Genomic DNA, 18,332 nt, shown 5'->3' with positions numbered 1-18,332 from the left:
CGCAATTTAAAACCATGCCTATTTCCATGGACATAGAACTTGTCCTCGAGGTGGATATGAGCCAAGACCTTTTCAAGGAAGATATTTGACAAAGTCTCTCAGGTTGCATCTTTTGGATAGAAACCAGACCCCTCATTTTCTTCACTGAAATCTCTTCCATCTTCATCATAAGGTGCATACACGTGCCTTCAAAACAAAGAGTATCTATCTTTTGTGAGAGAAAATGGAAGGAATTAGTGTCTTGAAGAAAAGTTCTAAAGGAATATTTTTTTCTTTAAGTATTTTTTTAATGTAGATTTTTCTATATAATCTTAATTATATATGAAAAAATATATTTAAGGTTTAATATTGAATAATGATATGAATATGTATGAAATATGAATTCAGTTGGTTGATAAAGATTCAGAAGCAGCTATAGTGTACTTTTGGAAGGCAATTAATGCTTGAGACAAAGTGGATAGGGCTGTGAAGAATATGGCTGTTGTGATGAAGCAATTAGATAGAACCGAAGAAGCTATTGAAGGCATCAATTCTTTTAGAGATTTTTGCTCTAAGCATTCTCAAGAATCACTTGATGATACTGTATATAGATATTGAACAAAATATAAATGGTGTGACACAAGTAATAAGTTAAATTAATACCAGATTAATTTACACAACACAAAAAAACACTAATGGTCTAACATAGGTAATAATTTTAGAATGATTTAAAATAGCACAAATACAGAACACAATATTAATGGTCTGACACAGTTAATAATTTTATAAATAGAACTAGGGCCGGCCTAAGGTCACGGCAACCAAGCCTACAGCCCAGAACCTAAAAAAACAGGTCTCAAAATTTTGATTGATGCGCTTTTTGAACTATAATGTTAAAATATTATATATATTTTATGTTAAAATAATGTTCATGAAATACTTACAGCGCAGTGGAAAGGCGTTTAACTATGAAGTTTGTGTCTCGGGTTCGACAATAAACATTTAATTTGTTATTAATATATCTAGTTTAAAGTTTAGACAATAAACATTTAATTTGTTTTAACTATTTTACTTATATTTTAAGAATTTTATTATAGAAGAAATGTTATATAAAGACAAATTATAAAATTAGCGTTGATTACAGAGAAAAAAAATTATATTTCAAGATCTAAATTCTAACAGTTTTTTAACAGGGATTATAAGAAAACACAATTTAATGAAAAGTATATACTAGTGTAATCTTTCTTTATCTTATAAATAAAGTTTTTAGAGAACTATTTTCCCACCCTTGAAAAACAGTAGTTTTTGTAAAAGATTAATATTTATTTTGGGTCTAAGCCTCAATGATTTTAACAAGTACGATTAATCATATAAGAAAATTTAGGTCGGACTTATATACAAAATACAAAATTGAAAATTATACATGCCACCTCAGACTTAAACCTATCAAATCATATGAACTATACTTTTACTATTATATCCTAGTATAATATTTAATAAATAAGGTTTGTTTGTATCTATAATTTAATAAATAAATCATGTTCTAGTTATGTGATGATAAATCTCTATTTAGGTAGAACCGAAGAAGCTATTGAAGCCATCAAATCTCATAGAGGTTTTTGCTCTAAGCATTCTCAAGAATCACTTGATAATGTTTTTCTCGATCTTTACAAGCTATTTATTTTTATACAATGTTTCATAGGTACTTACTAATCTATTTATCATAGCAGAGATTCAGAACTAAAATACAAAATGGTCTGACACAATATAAATTGGTCCGACACAATTAATAAGTTTAATTAATAGTACCTTAGATTGATTTACACAACAAAAAACACACTAATGGTCTGACACAGATGATAATTTTAAAGTGATTTAGGAGAGCACAGATACAGAACACATATATTTATGGTCTATCTGACAAAGATAATAATTTTAAAGTAATTTAGGAGAGCACAGCTACAGAACACAGACATTTGAGAGCACAAATATAAAACACAGATATTTATGGTCTGTGTGACACAAATAATAATTTTAAAGTGATTTAGGAGAGCACAAATACAGAACATAGACATTTATGGTCTATTTGACACAGATAATAATTTTAAAGTGATTTAGGAGAACATAGATATAGAACACAAACATTTATGATCGGACAAAAGTAATAAATTAAGTTAATACCCCCCCGTCCCACAATGAGAATGAGTGATTCATTTGGAATAAAATGACGTCCCAAAATAAATGACCCATTTCAATTTCCAATACACTTTCTCAAATTTTACCCTCTAGCTAATAAAAATTTCATCATTCTCAATACATAATAAGGGTAATATAGTAAAAATATTATTCTCTCTTACTTTTAACTCCTTTTCTTAATCTCTGTGAAATGGTGGACTGAGTCACTCATTGTAGAATGGAGGGAGTATGTTATAGTAATTATAATTTTAAAGTGATTTAGGAGAGCACAAATACAGAACACAGACATTTATGATCTGACAAAAAGAACATGGATGTTATACCCCAAAATTTGCCCGCATCTTTTTTCAGAGAGAAGGCAACAGACTTTTGTCTAAAAATTGGGAGTTTCATATAATCTTGGATTTTATTTCATAAATATCCTGATTTTATGAATACTCAGTTTTTTAGAATATTTTTATACGGTATTTTGGTTCGCTGTTGAATTTATTCTTACACAAACGCCAAATACTGTTTATCACTTCATACGCTGTTTATTTGAGATTTATTTTCAGATAAATAATACTGACGCAATTGGTACAGAATCAAATTTTGCAGGCACAGAGTCCAGGGATTCAGACTGTACTGGTAACAATTAAATTATTATTGGTTTTTTGTTTCCCACTAATTTTTTGTACTATATTATTTTCAAATCTCTTCCTTTCTTTTCAAATCTCTTTCTTTCAAATCAAATCCTAACTTTATTCCATACACTTTCTTTCAAATCCTACTACCACTCAAACTTTCCTTTTTTGTACGGTATCACTTCATTCCCCAACGTCTCCATCCTTCTTTTCACTCTATAAATACCCCTCATTTTTTCCATAAAATCTCACATCAAATTTCGCTCATCTCCCAAATTTCTATCATACTATCTCATAATTATTTCCTCTTCTTCCCCGACAAAAAATGGCAAAATGGGTGGATACGTTTTTTCTTATGGTCATCACTGTTTTTACGGTGATCATGTCTTTTTTCTGTCTGCATAGTCCTGAAAAATACGGACCTGGGATGCTTGCACTCCCGTACATCTATATATTGTTGTTTATAGCATGGGTTTTTAATCGTCATACTTAAAGTTTGTCGTATCTTTCGCTTTTAAATAACGTACAGTTCATTATATTTGTCGTACTGTTCATTATATTATGTAATACTTGTACTGTCAGTATTAAATATTGTACTATCTGTTGTACCGTCGCTTAATTATCGAGATAATATTATGTGTGTTTATTGCTAGTTAAATATTTATTTTTCTGTGCATTAAATCCTTCTCAAGATTATTATCAGTAATTTCGTTCGCGTACGGTATATTTTATTTATTTATTATGTTTGTGTTTTTCTAACAACTCATGTAAATAATTTTCACCATTAACACAACAAAAGCAAAAAGAAAAAATTAACTTTAACTGTTAAAGTTTTCACTTTAACTGTTACGTTAATGCCCAGACAGCCAGTTAACAGTCAAACCCGCTGACAGCACGATTCTCCGTGTTTGTACCATCAGTCAAGTCAATCTTTTGCATTTCAAAATTCCAAGATTTTTGTTCTAGAAGTCTTCTGATAATCACATGATCAGCAGAGACTCAACACTGCACAAAAATTAGGTACGCTTAACTATCTCCTACACAAACAGTCCCTAACTAGGGTTTTTGTTTTTTTCAGGAGAACAAGTTTTTTGAGACCTCAAATGGATTTCATGGATCTCCATATGTCTCAAAGTACCACCAGACAAATTTTCAAACTTCGATTCGCTCGGACGCACAGTCAACAGACGACCAGTTTGACCGAAAAGTCAACAGACAGTCAAAAAATGAAATTTTTTGTCAACATCCATATTTTGTCAAAATATTTATCATTTGATCAATGGTTGATCATAATTCATCAAGAAAAGTTCAGAAATCGACAAAATCTAAGTTTCAAAATTAGGGTTTTCTCCTAAAAAGTCAACTAAACTTTGACCGGCCATAACTCTCTCCTCGTTCATCCGAAAAATTTCAACCAAAGCTTATTTTGAATTAAATTCAATTATATTTCAAATGAAATTGGTCCCATGGTCATTGGATTTACCATTTGGAAAATATGAGCCAAGACATTACAGGTCATTTTCAAAGTCAACAAAAAGCAGTTTTTTGTCAAAGCCCATAACATCAAGATAATTTCTCCAAATGCAAAAAAGCTTCCAAAGTAGCTTGTAGAGGACATCTTGAGGTTTCTAAAAAGTACAAGAACTCCTTCATATGATCAAAATTGAGGGAATTATGCCTTGTTGAAGTTGGCTATTTTTGGAAAATGCATGAAACTAGCATTGATCAAAATTGTTTTTTCCAAAAGAGGCCAAGCATTCATGATCCAAACATGTTTCTATTGATGTTAAAGGGCTCCCACGACCAAAATTAGGCCCATGACATTTTTATTTCTTTTTTAATTTAATTTTATTTCATTTAAAGTTAAATTAAAAAAGAAATGGTTCAAGATAATGATTCAAGGCTTTTGTCCTTAGCTTGAGTCACCAAGTTTGATCCAAGTTCTGCAGCATAGAGGTACAGAAGACCTATGGCAAGAGGGGTGAAGAAAATTAAAGCCATGGCCAAGAAATTCAAAGTTTTTATTATTAAAAAAATCAAAAGTTCAAAGACACTCAAGAGCTTGGTAGCTTAAGATTTCAGCACTCATATTGCTTATAAATGACTTGGAGACTATCAGCAATAGGACACACGAGATCATAGCCCAGAAATACACCCTTAAACTAAAAAAAATCACAAAAAACTTTAATTTTCGTGTTTGATTTTGCAGCTAGTTTCAAAGCAAACCAAGTCCATAAATCATCTCCTGGGACTTGTTTGAGTAAGTTTGGATCAATAGCCAAGTTCATAAGGACCTGAAACTCGAGTTCCATCACTCTCCGGTTTGGTAAATTTTCATTGAATTCAAACTCTTCATTTATGCATTGTTATCATGTCTAACGGTTATGGTTGAGTTTATAATGATCATTAGGTCAGGTTTGAACCCTAGCATGAGAGCTCTAACGTCCAGAACATAGGTTTCCATTGCTAACCGTGTGTTCAAATTCTTCTTCGAATCTCCTGAACCAGGCCGTTTCAAGACAAACTAACATCACCAATGGATTCCCAGACCTCGATTTAGGGGGGTAGGGTCCTCCTTTGGTATTTATTTGACCTATTTTTACAGGTGGAGAGATGACCTAGCCGGAGAAGAAGACCCGAACTCACTGTTCCGGCGGTCAACGATCTCTAAGTTTGCTGACTGGCTTGCGTGGCGTGATGGAGCCTTCTGATTCGTCAGTCAACCAAGTCCAAGTCTCTCTCCGCTGGTGATTGGTTCGTGCGTTGCCACTGGGTCCCACGCAAAGACTTCAAAAAATTATAAAAAACTGAATCAGACTGGGCCTGTGCGTATTGTTATTCACACCCCTGGTTTCTGGCCCATATGCATTTTTGAACTAAAATCAGTTCATCTTCAAACTGCTAAATACACCCCGCTGTTTAATTTAATTAAATCATTTTAGTTTTTGCATTTAATTTAAAAACAACCAATCATAAAACCCAAAAAAATATTTTCTTTTTACCATTAATTTGATAAAATGGAAATTCAATTTTTGACATAAAAATATTTCATTTTCCCTTATAATTAAAATATTTTGTTTAATTAATCAATATATATTCATATATTTTCATTTTAACTATTTTTAACCTATCAAAAAAAAATCAAAACAAATATTTTCTTTTTATTAAATTAAGTTTATATATTATAAACTAATTTTGTACATATTTAGAATATTTTTCTCTTTAAGTTTAATTTATGTGTATAATTATGTGTTAATTAACTTAATAATCTCAAAAACAATTTCAAAAAAATCACAAAAATTAATTTTATTTTAAAATTAATTAACAAGCAACTTAGACATATTTTGGACTTAATTTTTTAGGTTTAAATTTTATTTCTAAATTTTTGACCTTTTAATTAAATTAATTATGCCTTAATTTTAATTAAAATCAACCATCCAAAAATCCAAAAATATTTCCCCTTTATCTTATTGCAATTTAAATTCATAGATAAGTGTATAGGTTGTCAAATTCATGTAAATAACGTAGTTTACATTTCTCGCACAATCGATGTAATAGCGTAGATTTACTTTCCGCATTTTACATTCCCGCACTTTAATTCCTGTACATATAAAACTGCATGTATGACAAGAATAAAATTGAAGCGCTAGATCACTAATCTCAAAGATAACATATCTGAAAGTAAAACACAATCACATTTGCACCTCTTAGGGTAATCCCTCTGTTACTCTTTTCAAAATCAAATCTTACTGTTTCAAATACAATTCAAATTTTTCTTCTGTATCCAGTCAAGAAAATTTTTCTAAAGAAATAGGAAAGAACCTTATAAACTTAGGGTATACCTCCTAATTGCTTGCTCAATCAAAAACAACAAAAGTTCTTACACATCACTGTTTTTTCAAAACAAACTTTCAAAAGACTACACTTTGTATATATCCAAACAAGGATCATTACGAAGTTAAAAATCTTTTTTAAACCGTCAAAACATCTTTCGAAAGATAAACACTTTGTATACATCCGCACAAGGATCATTACAAAGTTAACTCTTTACAAAATATTTAAAACCACATACAAGCATTTCAAAGCAAGACAAACGATTCAAACAAGTGAGCTAAGCAATTAAGAGCCCATGGATAACCATGGATACAAAGGGTGCTAACACCTCCCCTTTGTATAACCTACCCCCGAACCCAAAATCTCTTTAAGGTCTTTTTCTGTTTCTTTTATAAACCTTTCCTTAATTGGATAAAATAAAAGTCGGTGGCGACTCTCTGATTTTCACAACTCAAAAAATAAAAGAAGAGTCAGTTCGCATCCCAAAAAAACCGAGGCGACAACGGACATTTATAAATGTCTGACAAAAATAATAAATTAAGTTAATACGTGTAAGAGTTAAATCAATGTCCTAGAAATATGAAAACGGTTAATTTTAAATTGTCAATCATGACACAATTAACAATTTTAATGGTCCTAAAACTGAAACATAGAAATGATTAATCTTAAAATGTCAATTATTAATAAAGATTAATTTGCTTAATCAAACAAGTGTATGAAATGAATGAATTTTTAATATTGTTCTTAGGAAATTAATCAAAAATGTGGAAGAGTAGAGGAGCAAATTGATTTATTTTAAAAAAAAACTAAGACTTATCTATCATGGAGAGGCCTTTAATGGAAGGACTACAAAGACGGCTCGCTCTCATTCCTCCAATCTTTCGCTTTTTATCTAACATTCCAATCTTTTCTTTTTGATTATAGATTATTGCTACTTAAATTAATTGATTTGTTAATTTTGGATCATAATTCATCTATTTAGTTCTCATTGACGTCTAGAATATTCTTCTTTTGTGTCAATCCTTTGTATATATTATGCCCAAGTGTCCCTTTCATCTTCCCCTTTAAAACTTCATAACTTTAATGCTTGACTTTGTTTTGTCGTGGATCTACTTTGAGAGATCAATCACAAATTCATGGATAAATTTTGTGGTTTCATAGTGTCTCTCATGATTTTAAAGTGTGGTCCGCAACTGCAAAATTATTGATGCGGTAGCCTCTGCATCCGCATCAGACCGTAATTGCAGTGTGATTTATAATTATTCTGTCCAATAACATTATAATTATTCTATGTAAAGCCAAAGTCCTAACAAGCTCTCTAATGAGTCAGTGATTTTCTCTAACTGAAAGTATAGCTGTGACCTGCTAGAATTAGTCTATTGCTTCTTATACTCCTCCCACCATTTGGGAGTCTATGGAACTCTTTTGTCTTTCACTTGGGCTATAGGCCCAACCTGAAGATTCTTTTCATTGGATTGTGTTTGGCCTTTAACATCCCTATTTCCATGGACATAGACCTTGTCCTCAAGGTGGATATGAACCAAGACCTTTTCAAGGAAGATATTTGACAAAGTCTCTCAGGTTGCATCTTTTGGATATAAACCAGACCCCTCATTTTCTTCAGTGATTCTCTTCCGTCTACATCATAAGGTGCATGCATGTGCCTTCAAAACAAAGAGTATCTATCTTTTGTGAGAGAAAACGGAAGGAATTAGTGTCTTGAAGAAAAGTTGTAAAGAAATCTTTTTTCTTTAAGTATTTTTTTAATGTAGATTTTTCTATAAAATCTTAATTATATATGAAAATATATATTTAAGGTTTAATATTGAATAATGATATGAATGTGTATGAATTCAGTTGGTGGATAAAGATCCAGAAGCAGCTATAGTGTACTTTTGGAAGGCGATTAATGCTGGAGACAAAGTGGATAGTGCTGTGAAGGATATTTGTGATGAAACAATTAGATAGAACCGAAGAAGCTATTGAAGCCATCAAATCTTTTAGAGCATTTTGCTCTAAGAATCACTTGATAATGTTCTTCTTGATCTATACAAGGTATTTTTATACAATGTTTCATAGGTAAATAACTAATTTATTTATAATAGCATAGATATAAATACTAAGCAAAACACAAATGGTCTGACCCAAGTAATAATTTTAAAGTGATTTAGGAGAGATACAGAATACAGACATTTATCTGCCTGACACAGATAATAATTTTAAAGTGATTTAGAAAACACAGATACAAAACACAGACATTTATGGTCTGTCTGACACATATAATAATTTTAACACAGACATTTATGGTACACAAATAATTTTAAAGTGATTTAGGAGAGCACAAATATATAACACAGAGATTTATAGTCTGACAAAAGTAATAAATTGGGTTAATATGTCATAGTAATTTAACAGAGCACATAAATGGATGGTCACAATTTTAATTAATACTTCTCAGAGTACAGTCAATGTCCTAAGTCAAAAATATGATGAAAATTGTTAATCATAAATTATCAATTGTGATGGAGCAATTAGATAGAAGAAGCTATTGAAACCATCACATCTTTTATAGGTTTTTGTTCTAAGCATTCTCAAGAATCACTTGATTGATGATAATGCATATAGATATTGAACAAAAACACAAATGGTCTGCCACAATTAATAAGTTAAATTAATACGTGTCAGATTGATTTACATGACACAAAAAACACTAATGGTCTGACACAGGTAACACAAAAATTTATTAGAGCACAAACACAAGAAATTGATGATCCGACACAATTATCAATTTAACAGTTTTAATTCTTACGTGTTAGATTAAGTTAGTGTCCTAAGACAGAAATATGGAAATGAGTAATCTTAAAATGTCAATTGATAATAAAGATTAATTTGCCTAATCAAACAAGTGTATGATATGGATGAATCTAATATAGTTCTTAGGAAATTAAACAGAAATGTGGAAGAGTAGAGGAACAAATTGATTTATTGAAAAAAAAAACTAAGACTTATCTATCAAGGAGAGGCTTTTAACGGAAGAACTACCAAGAGAGCTCGCTCTCATGGCAAAAAGTTCCAAGTTTCAATCAAGCAAGAAACTGCAAGATTATTGGTAATTACATCATTCACCTTTTATCTAACATTCCAATCTTTTCTATTTGCTTAGATTATTGCTGCTTATATTAATTGATGATTGATGATATAGGGAAACATGGGCTGGGCCTACATGCAAAAGACAAACTACATGATGGCTGAGGTAGTTTTCAAGAAAGCCCAGATGATAGATGCTGATGCCAACAAGGCTTTAAACTTGGCCTTATGCTTAATGAGGCAATCTCGTTATGAAGAAGCCTATTCAGTTCTTGAACAAGTTTTGCAAGGAAAGCTTCAAGGATCAGATGAAATCAAGTTTCAAAATAGAGCTGAGGAATTGCTTATAGAGCTAAATGCAAACTTGCCACAACCTAAGTTTATGGATGATTTAGGTCTTGATGATGATCTTGTGAAGGGAATTGATGGACTGCTTAATGTATGGAGTTCAATTAGGTCAAGAAGACTTCCCATCTTTGAGGAAATATCTTCTTTTAGGGACCAATTGGCAATTCCTCATATAAATTTCCTCCCTAACACCTCTAGTAAGATCCACAAGGGAATACTGAACAAGCCAAGCAACTTGGCTTATGCCTTCTTCAATAGAGACCCAAAGCTCATTGCCTTTCTTACCGGTAGCGATTGTTGATTTTCCCGATAATTCATATGGAATCGAATAATCAACAACAACAAAGATCCAATCATCAACAAGATGGATCCGCTTAGCCTGGATATCATACAATAAAAGAAGATGTCAAAGTAATAGTAGAAATTATAGTAAAACATCAAGTAAATATGCTGCTATAGTATGCTCAGATTTTATAGTTGGAGGGGCTGGCTGGTGTTATTCCAAAAGTGTCCAAAAGTATAGTCCCACCACTCAGCAACATCACTAAAAATTGCAATTAGTGTTATATATTATTTAATTTCACGATGTTGTTTTTATAACTTATCGTGTTTCTCTTACTTTTTGTACTTTTACAAATATTATTCTTTTTAGTCTTATTTATAATAAAAAATTATTAATTTTTTAATAAATTAAACAACTAGGGATAGTAAAGAGACATGTCTATCTTGTTTAGTTCTTTCTGCAAAAAATGGACAAACATAATTAAGGGTGCAAACATAAAACCTTAACTCGTCACGCAAAAAGATGAGGGTGGGACAGGGCAGACCCGCAGACACTAAATTTTTTAAAGTGCAAGCGGGTCTGATCCGTTTTACCATCCTAATTTAAATAATATATAGATCAGATCATTATCTATTTAATGAATATAAAAATAATTTTTCTTATAAATATGTTCTGAGGTGTTAAGGAGCGCGAAAAGTCTAAATGTCTCGCATAATGCGCCTCTTCAACGTATCCCTCTAGTACACAATAGCCATTAACATGATATTCAGCACAAAATGTCCTGACTGGATTAGCATTTGCGGGAGCTAGAGTTAAGACAATCAAATTCTTTGATAAAGCTTCAAGTTGTGCTAATAGAGCTAGTTGAAAATCAAACTCCATCGTACATGTCTTGAATAAAAAATAATATGTTGTATCCTTTCCCTCGCATACACAATAGAAAATACCTTAGTAGAACAGAACCAAATAAAAATTGAATACGAATATAGAATCAAAAGAAAATAAAGTGACGAGAATTAAAATTAAAAAGTGTAGTACAAAAATTGGCCTATCGAAAGAATTCAGCAATCTCGGGCAACGACTCCAAAAAGTTGACGACAATTTAGCAAGTGTACTAAATGTATCGAAGTAAGAAAATTTATAAGTTCGTATCCGCATGGATTGTGCTATCTTAACAAAGTTTCGCATGCTATTGAAAGTAAATTTGGGGAGTTTTCAGGTTTGATTTGATAAAATAAGTGTGTAAACAAAATTGTTTGAAAAACTGATCAGATAAAGGTAATTACGCCTTGCTTCAAATCTCATATATATATATATATATATATATATATATATATATATATATATATATGTATGTATGTATGTATATATATATATATATTGATGCTAGCGTCTCTTTGCCTTAGATTGATTACTCATCAATCACGACACTTTAACTTAGTTGTATACCCAATTCCTTGGTGTATACTTGACTATCCTACACTATAATTCTCTAACCCCTTAGGTCAAGTGGATCGTTAAAACAGACGTTATCTAGTGCGTTAAATCCTAAATTATAACTTACAATTTCTTATCCCTAATCAATTACTAAGTTAAACCGTTAATTTAGTCCAGATTCATAGAGTTATTGTCAGTAATCACTACGTGTCTAAGCTCATTATACGAGTTCTTCTACAAATTTAAAACAATGAACATAAAATTAACTGAATAATCAAATAAGCAAAGATTACAAAATATATACATGTGTCCCAACATGTTCATAATGGTTTATCTAGCAAGCCCTAACCAAAGGAAATTAGCTATTCTTCATAAAATTAATCATAACTAAGAGTTTAGAGTAATAATACATGAAACTCAATGTAGAACTAGGTTTTCAATGGAGGAAAACCTTGATCTCTATGATTTTTTCACTTCCTTGTCGTCAAAAATTGATTTATGCCAAAACCTTCTCTAAAAAACCAGTTTTTCATCTTTAAATACCTTGAAAACGCCAATGTTGTTGCCAAAGTGTGTATAGATGTTTCCATATGTGTATGGAATTTGCATAAATGTATGGCCATAAAGTTTTTCCACTTGTAAACCTACCAGGTGTGTTTAGGGGTGTTTGGTACGTGTATGAGGGTGTTTGGTACGCGTATGAGGGTGTTTGGATTCTTCCATATATGTATGGACAGGGAGGGTTTCCACATGAAAACATGCCAAATGCGTATAGGGACATCTAGTACGCGCACAAGGGTGTCTGGATGCTTCCATATGTGTATGGACAAAAGAGGTTTTTCAGTTGCAAGCCTTCCAGATGCATATGGAAATGTCTGTATGCATCTAGGAATGCGTAAAGGAATGTTCGTATGCATCTAGGAGTGTTTGGTGGAAATGGGAGTGTATGGATGCATATGGGATCGTCTGGATGCTTCCATAAGTGTATGGACATGTAGTTGCATCTTTTCGAGTTTTCCTCTTCATTTCAATTCATGAAACACATATCAAACCTTTCCTAAAATGTCATATTGCTTAGATAATATTAGAAACCTCATGAACTGATGAAACTCATGAAACTAAGTATAAATCAAGATCAAAACACTAAATAGTTATTAACTTTAATGAAAATGAACAAATATAACTTAAGAAAAGAATGATGAAGTTTACTATCATCAATGGTCATAAAGATGGTTGATGGGTACTCTATAAATCATGCTGAGGGACAAGATAATTATATACATAAACATTATCATGTAAAGGTTTTTTTAGATCACATGACATTTTTATGACATGGTTAGTAGTGATGTGTTGTTAGATATCACTTGAAGGATAGAAAAACACTTAGAAAGGGGGGGGTTTGAATAAGTGTAGCTTTAAAAACTTGACAGATAAAAATAAATTGCACAGTTATTTTTATCCTGGTTCGTTGTTAACTAAACTACTCCAGTCCACCCCCGCAGAGATGATTTACCTCAACTGAGGATTTAATCCACTAATCGCACGGATTACAATGGTTCTCCACTTAGTCAGCAACTAAGTCTTCCAGAGTCTTCTGATCACACACTGATCACTCCAGGAACAACTGCTTAGATACCCTCTAAGACTTTTCTAGAGTATACTGATCCACACGATCACTCTAGTTACAACCTGCTTAGATAACCTCTAAGACTTCCTAGAGTATTCTGATCCACACGATCACTCTAGTTCCTTACAACTTAATGTAATCAATTCTAAGAGTATTACAATTGCTTCTTAAAAGCGATAATCACAAACTGTGATATTTCTCTTAACGTTTAAGCTTAATCTCACTAATATATTACAACAGCAATGTAGTGAGCTTTGATGAAGATGAAGATTCTGAGCTTTGAATTTGAACAGCGTTTCAGCAAGTTTAATATGAGTTGTTTTGGTACAGAATCGTTAGAATTAATTAACCTTGCTTCTCATCAGAACTTCATATTTATAGGCGTTGGAGAAGATGACCGTTGAGTGCATTTAATGCTTTGCGTGTTCCGTACAGCATCGCATTTAATGTTATACGCTTTTGTCAACTACCTCGAGCCTTGTTCACGCTGTGTCTACTGACGTAGCCTTTAGTAGCTTTTAACGTTCCTTTTGTCAGTCAGCGTAGCTTGCCACTTGTACTTTCTTCTGATCTGATGTTTGTGAATACAACGTTTGAATATCATCAGAGTCAAACAGCTTGGTGCATAGCATCTTCTGATCTTCTGACCTTGAAGTGCTTCTGAGCGTGATACCATCAGAACTTCAGTGCTTCTGTTCTCTTGTTCTTCTGATGCTTCCATAGACCCATGTTCTGATTCTGCTTCGACCATCTTCTGATGTCTTGCCAGACCATGTTCTGATGTTGCATGCTGAACCCTTTGAGACAAAGCTTCTGAGCGCTGAATTATGCATACTCTTTATATATTTCCTGAAAAGGAAATTGCATTGGATTAGAGTACCATATTATCTTAAGCAAAATTCATATTATTGTTATCATCAAAACTAAGATAATTGATCAGAACAAATCTTGTTCTAACAATCTCCCCCTTTTTGATGATGACAAAAACATATATAAATGATATGAATTTGCGATCAGAAAGAACAGACGGCAAAAGACAAATTACACAGCTATAGCATAAGCATATGAATATGTCTCCCCCTGAGATTAACAATCTCCCCCTGAGATAAATAATCTCCCCCTGAAATAAATACTCGAAGAACTTTAACAAAAGACTTCCCTGATTATTTCGGTAGAGACGATCATATAAGCTTCTGTCTTTAGAGAATTCATAGCTTCTGACTTCTGCTTCCATTGGACAGCTTCAGAACTAGAATTTCTTTAGATCCCTAGAACACTCACAGCTTCTGATTCCTGCTTCCATCTAGGACAACTTCAGATCTTGAATTTCTTTGATCTTCTGAACATTCACAGCTTCTGACTTCTGCTTCCATCTAGGATAGCTTCAGAACTTGAATTTCTTTGATCTTCTGAACATTCACAGCTTCTGATTTCTGCTTCCATTTAGGACAGCTTCAGAACTTGAGTTTTCTGGATCTTTAGAACATTCGCAGCTTCTGATTTCTGCTTCCCTCGGATAGCTTCAGAGCTTTGAATTTCTACCAACATCACTTCATGCTAGATTTGTATCAGAACATTGTTGAATGTACCAGAGCATCATCAGAGCATCTCTACATCCTGAAATGTTACAGAACAAAAACTAAACGACAAAAGTTAGCATGAACGAGTCAGAACATAAAATGTATATTTGAACACATGATATGTATCAGAGCCATATAGGCTAAAATAATGTATCAGAGCAAATAGAATTTTGTCAGATCAAATAAACAAATATGGATCAAATTCTATTATCAGTGCTTCTGATTCATTCTTCTTTCTTGCTTCTGATCTCTGAAGCTTGATAGCACTCAGCTTGCTTCAGTTTCAATGGTTTTGCATCTTGTGTTTGCTTTGAAGATTCTCTTTACTTCTTTATACCTGCAAAACACTTAAACCATATAGAACTTGCAGTTCTTGTTAGTGAATGTGTGGGAGCTTTACCCAGCAACTGATAGATTAATCAAATCATTTATCATTTATCTTCTCCCCCTTTTTGTCATATCATCAAAAAGCATATTTCAAAAAAAAATTCAGATGAATAAAACGACGAATAAAATTACTGGAATGTAAAATCAAAGAAACTTTTCATTGATAATCAAAAGATATTACATGAGAAGATGTTTAACAAGCAGATGCAACAAGGAAAGAAAACTACTAAGACCAAAACCTAGGACCCTAGCTAAGACAAAATTTGTGCCAGCATGCCATGAAGGAGTGAAACGCATCACTGACTGCTTCTTGGGCTTCCAGGCGAGGGGTCAGGGAGACTTGGTTCTGATGCAGATCTTCCACAATCTTTATCAGATACAACATTCTCAGTAGGTGAAGATGAAGAAATTTCTTTGGAATGGGTTGAGGGAGAGGAAAGGTTAGATGAGGAGGAAGTTGAGTCTTGAAGGTAGAAAGATGAGGAAGAAGATGGAGATGATGGAGGGCTTTCACCAGGGGGTTGAATCACGCGTCTAGAATAGTTTCCAGATAACATTGCTTCGAATGGATTCACCTTGAGAGGATCATAGGTGATTTTTATCTTTTTGGGTTTGGAAGGAGATGTTTCAACAGCTTTTCTCTTGTTGTTTTGATCATTTTCATGATTTCCTGGGCTTGATGAAGAGTTCATGATGGATTTGCAGATAATGAACAGCTAGGGTTTGATATGAATGCAAAAAGATAGAGTGAATAGAGAAAATATGAGAGGGAAGGAGAAGTGTTTGAAGAATATAAAGAAAAACTGAAAGAGAGTAAATGATGAAAAGCATTTAATGTTACGTGACGTGAGGAGAGATAATAAAGACAAATGAGGTGACTAGCACAGTTACCTATGGTCGGCGTCCCTTCAACTGCACGCGCACTTATCCATGAACAGTAACGACAGGTTTACCATCCCGAGATAAAACGTTACAGCTGTTTTGCTTTAAAAGAGGTTCTGAATCAACTTAGATAATGAAACGTTAGTAATAACCGAATCATAATTTCTAAAAGATTTCAATCAGAACTTCTGAAAAAAATAGTCCATTTTCATTTCAGAAGATACTCATACATAAGAACTTCTCATCTTCTCATTCTGGGCATAAATCCATACTGATGTTCTTCAGAATGAACTTAAACCTATCTTCAGCCAGGGGTTTTGTAAAGATATCAGCCCATTGATGGTCTGTATCAACAAAGTTTAAAGATATAACACCCTTCTGAACATAGTCCCTTATGAAATGATGTTTAATCTCAATATGTTTAGCTTTTGAATGAAGAATAGGATTCTTAGATAAACATATAGCAGAAGTATTATCACAGAATATAGGAATGTTACTCTCAAATATCTGATAATCTTCCAGCTGACTCTTCATCCAGAGCATCTGTGTACTGCAACCAGCAGCAGCGACATATTCTGCTTCTGTCGTTGATAGAGCAATAGTTGCTTGCTTCTTGCTATACCAGGAGATCAAATGACTTCCAAGAAATTGGCAACTTCCTGAAGTACTCTTTCTTTCAATTTTGTCTCCAGCATAGTCAGCATCGCAGAATCCTACTAAGTTGTATTCTTTAGATTTTCTGTAAACTAAGCCAACATTAGTAGTACCTTTCAGATACCTTAGAATTCTCTTAACAGCAGTTAAATGAGATTCTCTAGGATCTGATTGGAATCTAGCACACAAACAAACACTGAACAGAATGTCAGGTCTAGAAGCAGTCAAATATAGAAGAGATCCAATCATACCTCTGTATAACTTCTGATCTACCTTCTTACTTACCTCATCCTTACCTAGGATGCATGTTGGATGCATAGGAGTTTTGGCTTCTTTGCAGTCTAGAAGATTAAACTTCTTCAGAAGTTCCTTTACATACTTGGTTTGGTGAACATACGTTCCTTCTGATGTTTGATTTATTTGTATTCCAAGGAAATACTTGAGTTCTCCCATCATGCTCATTTCAAACTCAGCCTGCATAGACTCAGCAAACTCCTTTCCAAGTGTAGCATTAGATGTTCCAAAAATAATATCATCTACATATATTTGACCAATTAAAATATCCCTTTTAAAGGTTTTACAAAAGAGAGTAGTGTCCACTTTTCCTCTAGTGAAACCATTATCCAGAAGGAAAGAACTTAAGCGTTCATACCAAGCTCTGGGAGCTTGTTTCAATCCATATAACGATTTCTTTAATTTAAAAACATGATTAGGAGACAGAGAGTCTTCAAAACCAGGAGGTTGATGGACATAAACTTCTTCATCTATATAACCATTTAAGAAGGCACTCTTAACATCCATTTGATAGAGAGTGATGTTATGTTGAGTGGCAAATGAAATTAATAGACGAATAGATTCTAACCTGGCCACTGGTGCAAAGGTTTCTGTATAGTCAATCCCTTCTTGCTGACTATAACCCTGAGCCACCAGTCTGGCTTTGTTCCTTACCACTTCACCTTTCTCACTGAGCTTGTTTCTGAAGACCCATTTTGTACCGATTATATTGAATCCATCTGGTCTAGGAACAAGATCCCAAACATCATTCCTTGTAAACTGATTCAGTTCTTCTTGCATAGCAATTATCCAGTCTGGATCTTCTAGAGCATGATCAACAGAAGTTGGCTCGATCAAAGATACAAGACCTAATTGACAGTCTGCATTGTTCTTAAGGAATGCTCTTGTTCTGATTGGATCATCCTTCTTTCCAAGAATGACATCTTCTGAATGACCAGAGATGAGTCTGGACGATCTTGCAACTTCTGATATATCAATATCCCAATCTGCAAAATTATCAAACTGCTTTGGTTTTTCAGAACCAAGCTTATCATCAAACCTGATATTGATTGATTCTTCTACAATCAATGTTTCAGTATTGTATACTCTGTAGCCTTTTGAGCGTTCAGAATATCCAAGAA

At 33.0% G+C, this 18,332-nt stretch overlaps 1 pseudogene; it reads left to right on the top strand.

The window, feature by feature from the left end:
• The first annotated feature begins 474 nt into the window (after positions 1 to 474).
• Positions 475 to 10,549, top strand: LOC131638007 (protein SULFUR DEFICIENCY-INDUCED 1-like; annotated as a pseudogene).
• The last annotated feature ends 7,783 nt before the right edge of the window (positions 10,550 to 18,332 follow it).

Source organism: Vicia villosa, unplaced genomic scaffold (genome assembly GCF_029867415.1).
Source record: "Vicia villosa cultivar HV-30 ecotype Madison, WI unplaced genomic scaffold, Vvil1.0 ctg.002142F_1_1, whole genome shotgun sequence".
NCBI classification, from domain to species: domain Eukaryota; kingdom Viridiplantae; phylum Streptophyta; class Magnoliopsida; order Fabales; family Fabaceae; genus Vicia; species Vicia villosa.
Note: the sequence above shows the minus strand (reverse complement) of the source record. Positions and strands in the feature narration are given on the sequence as shown.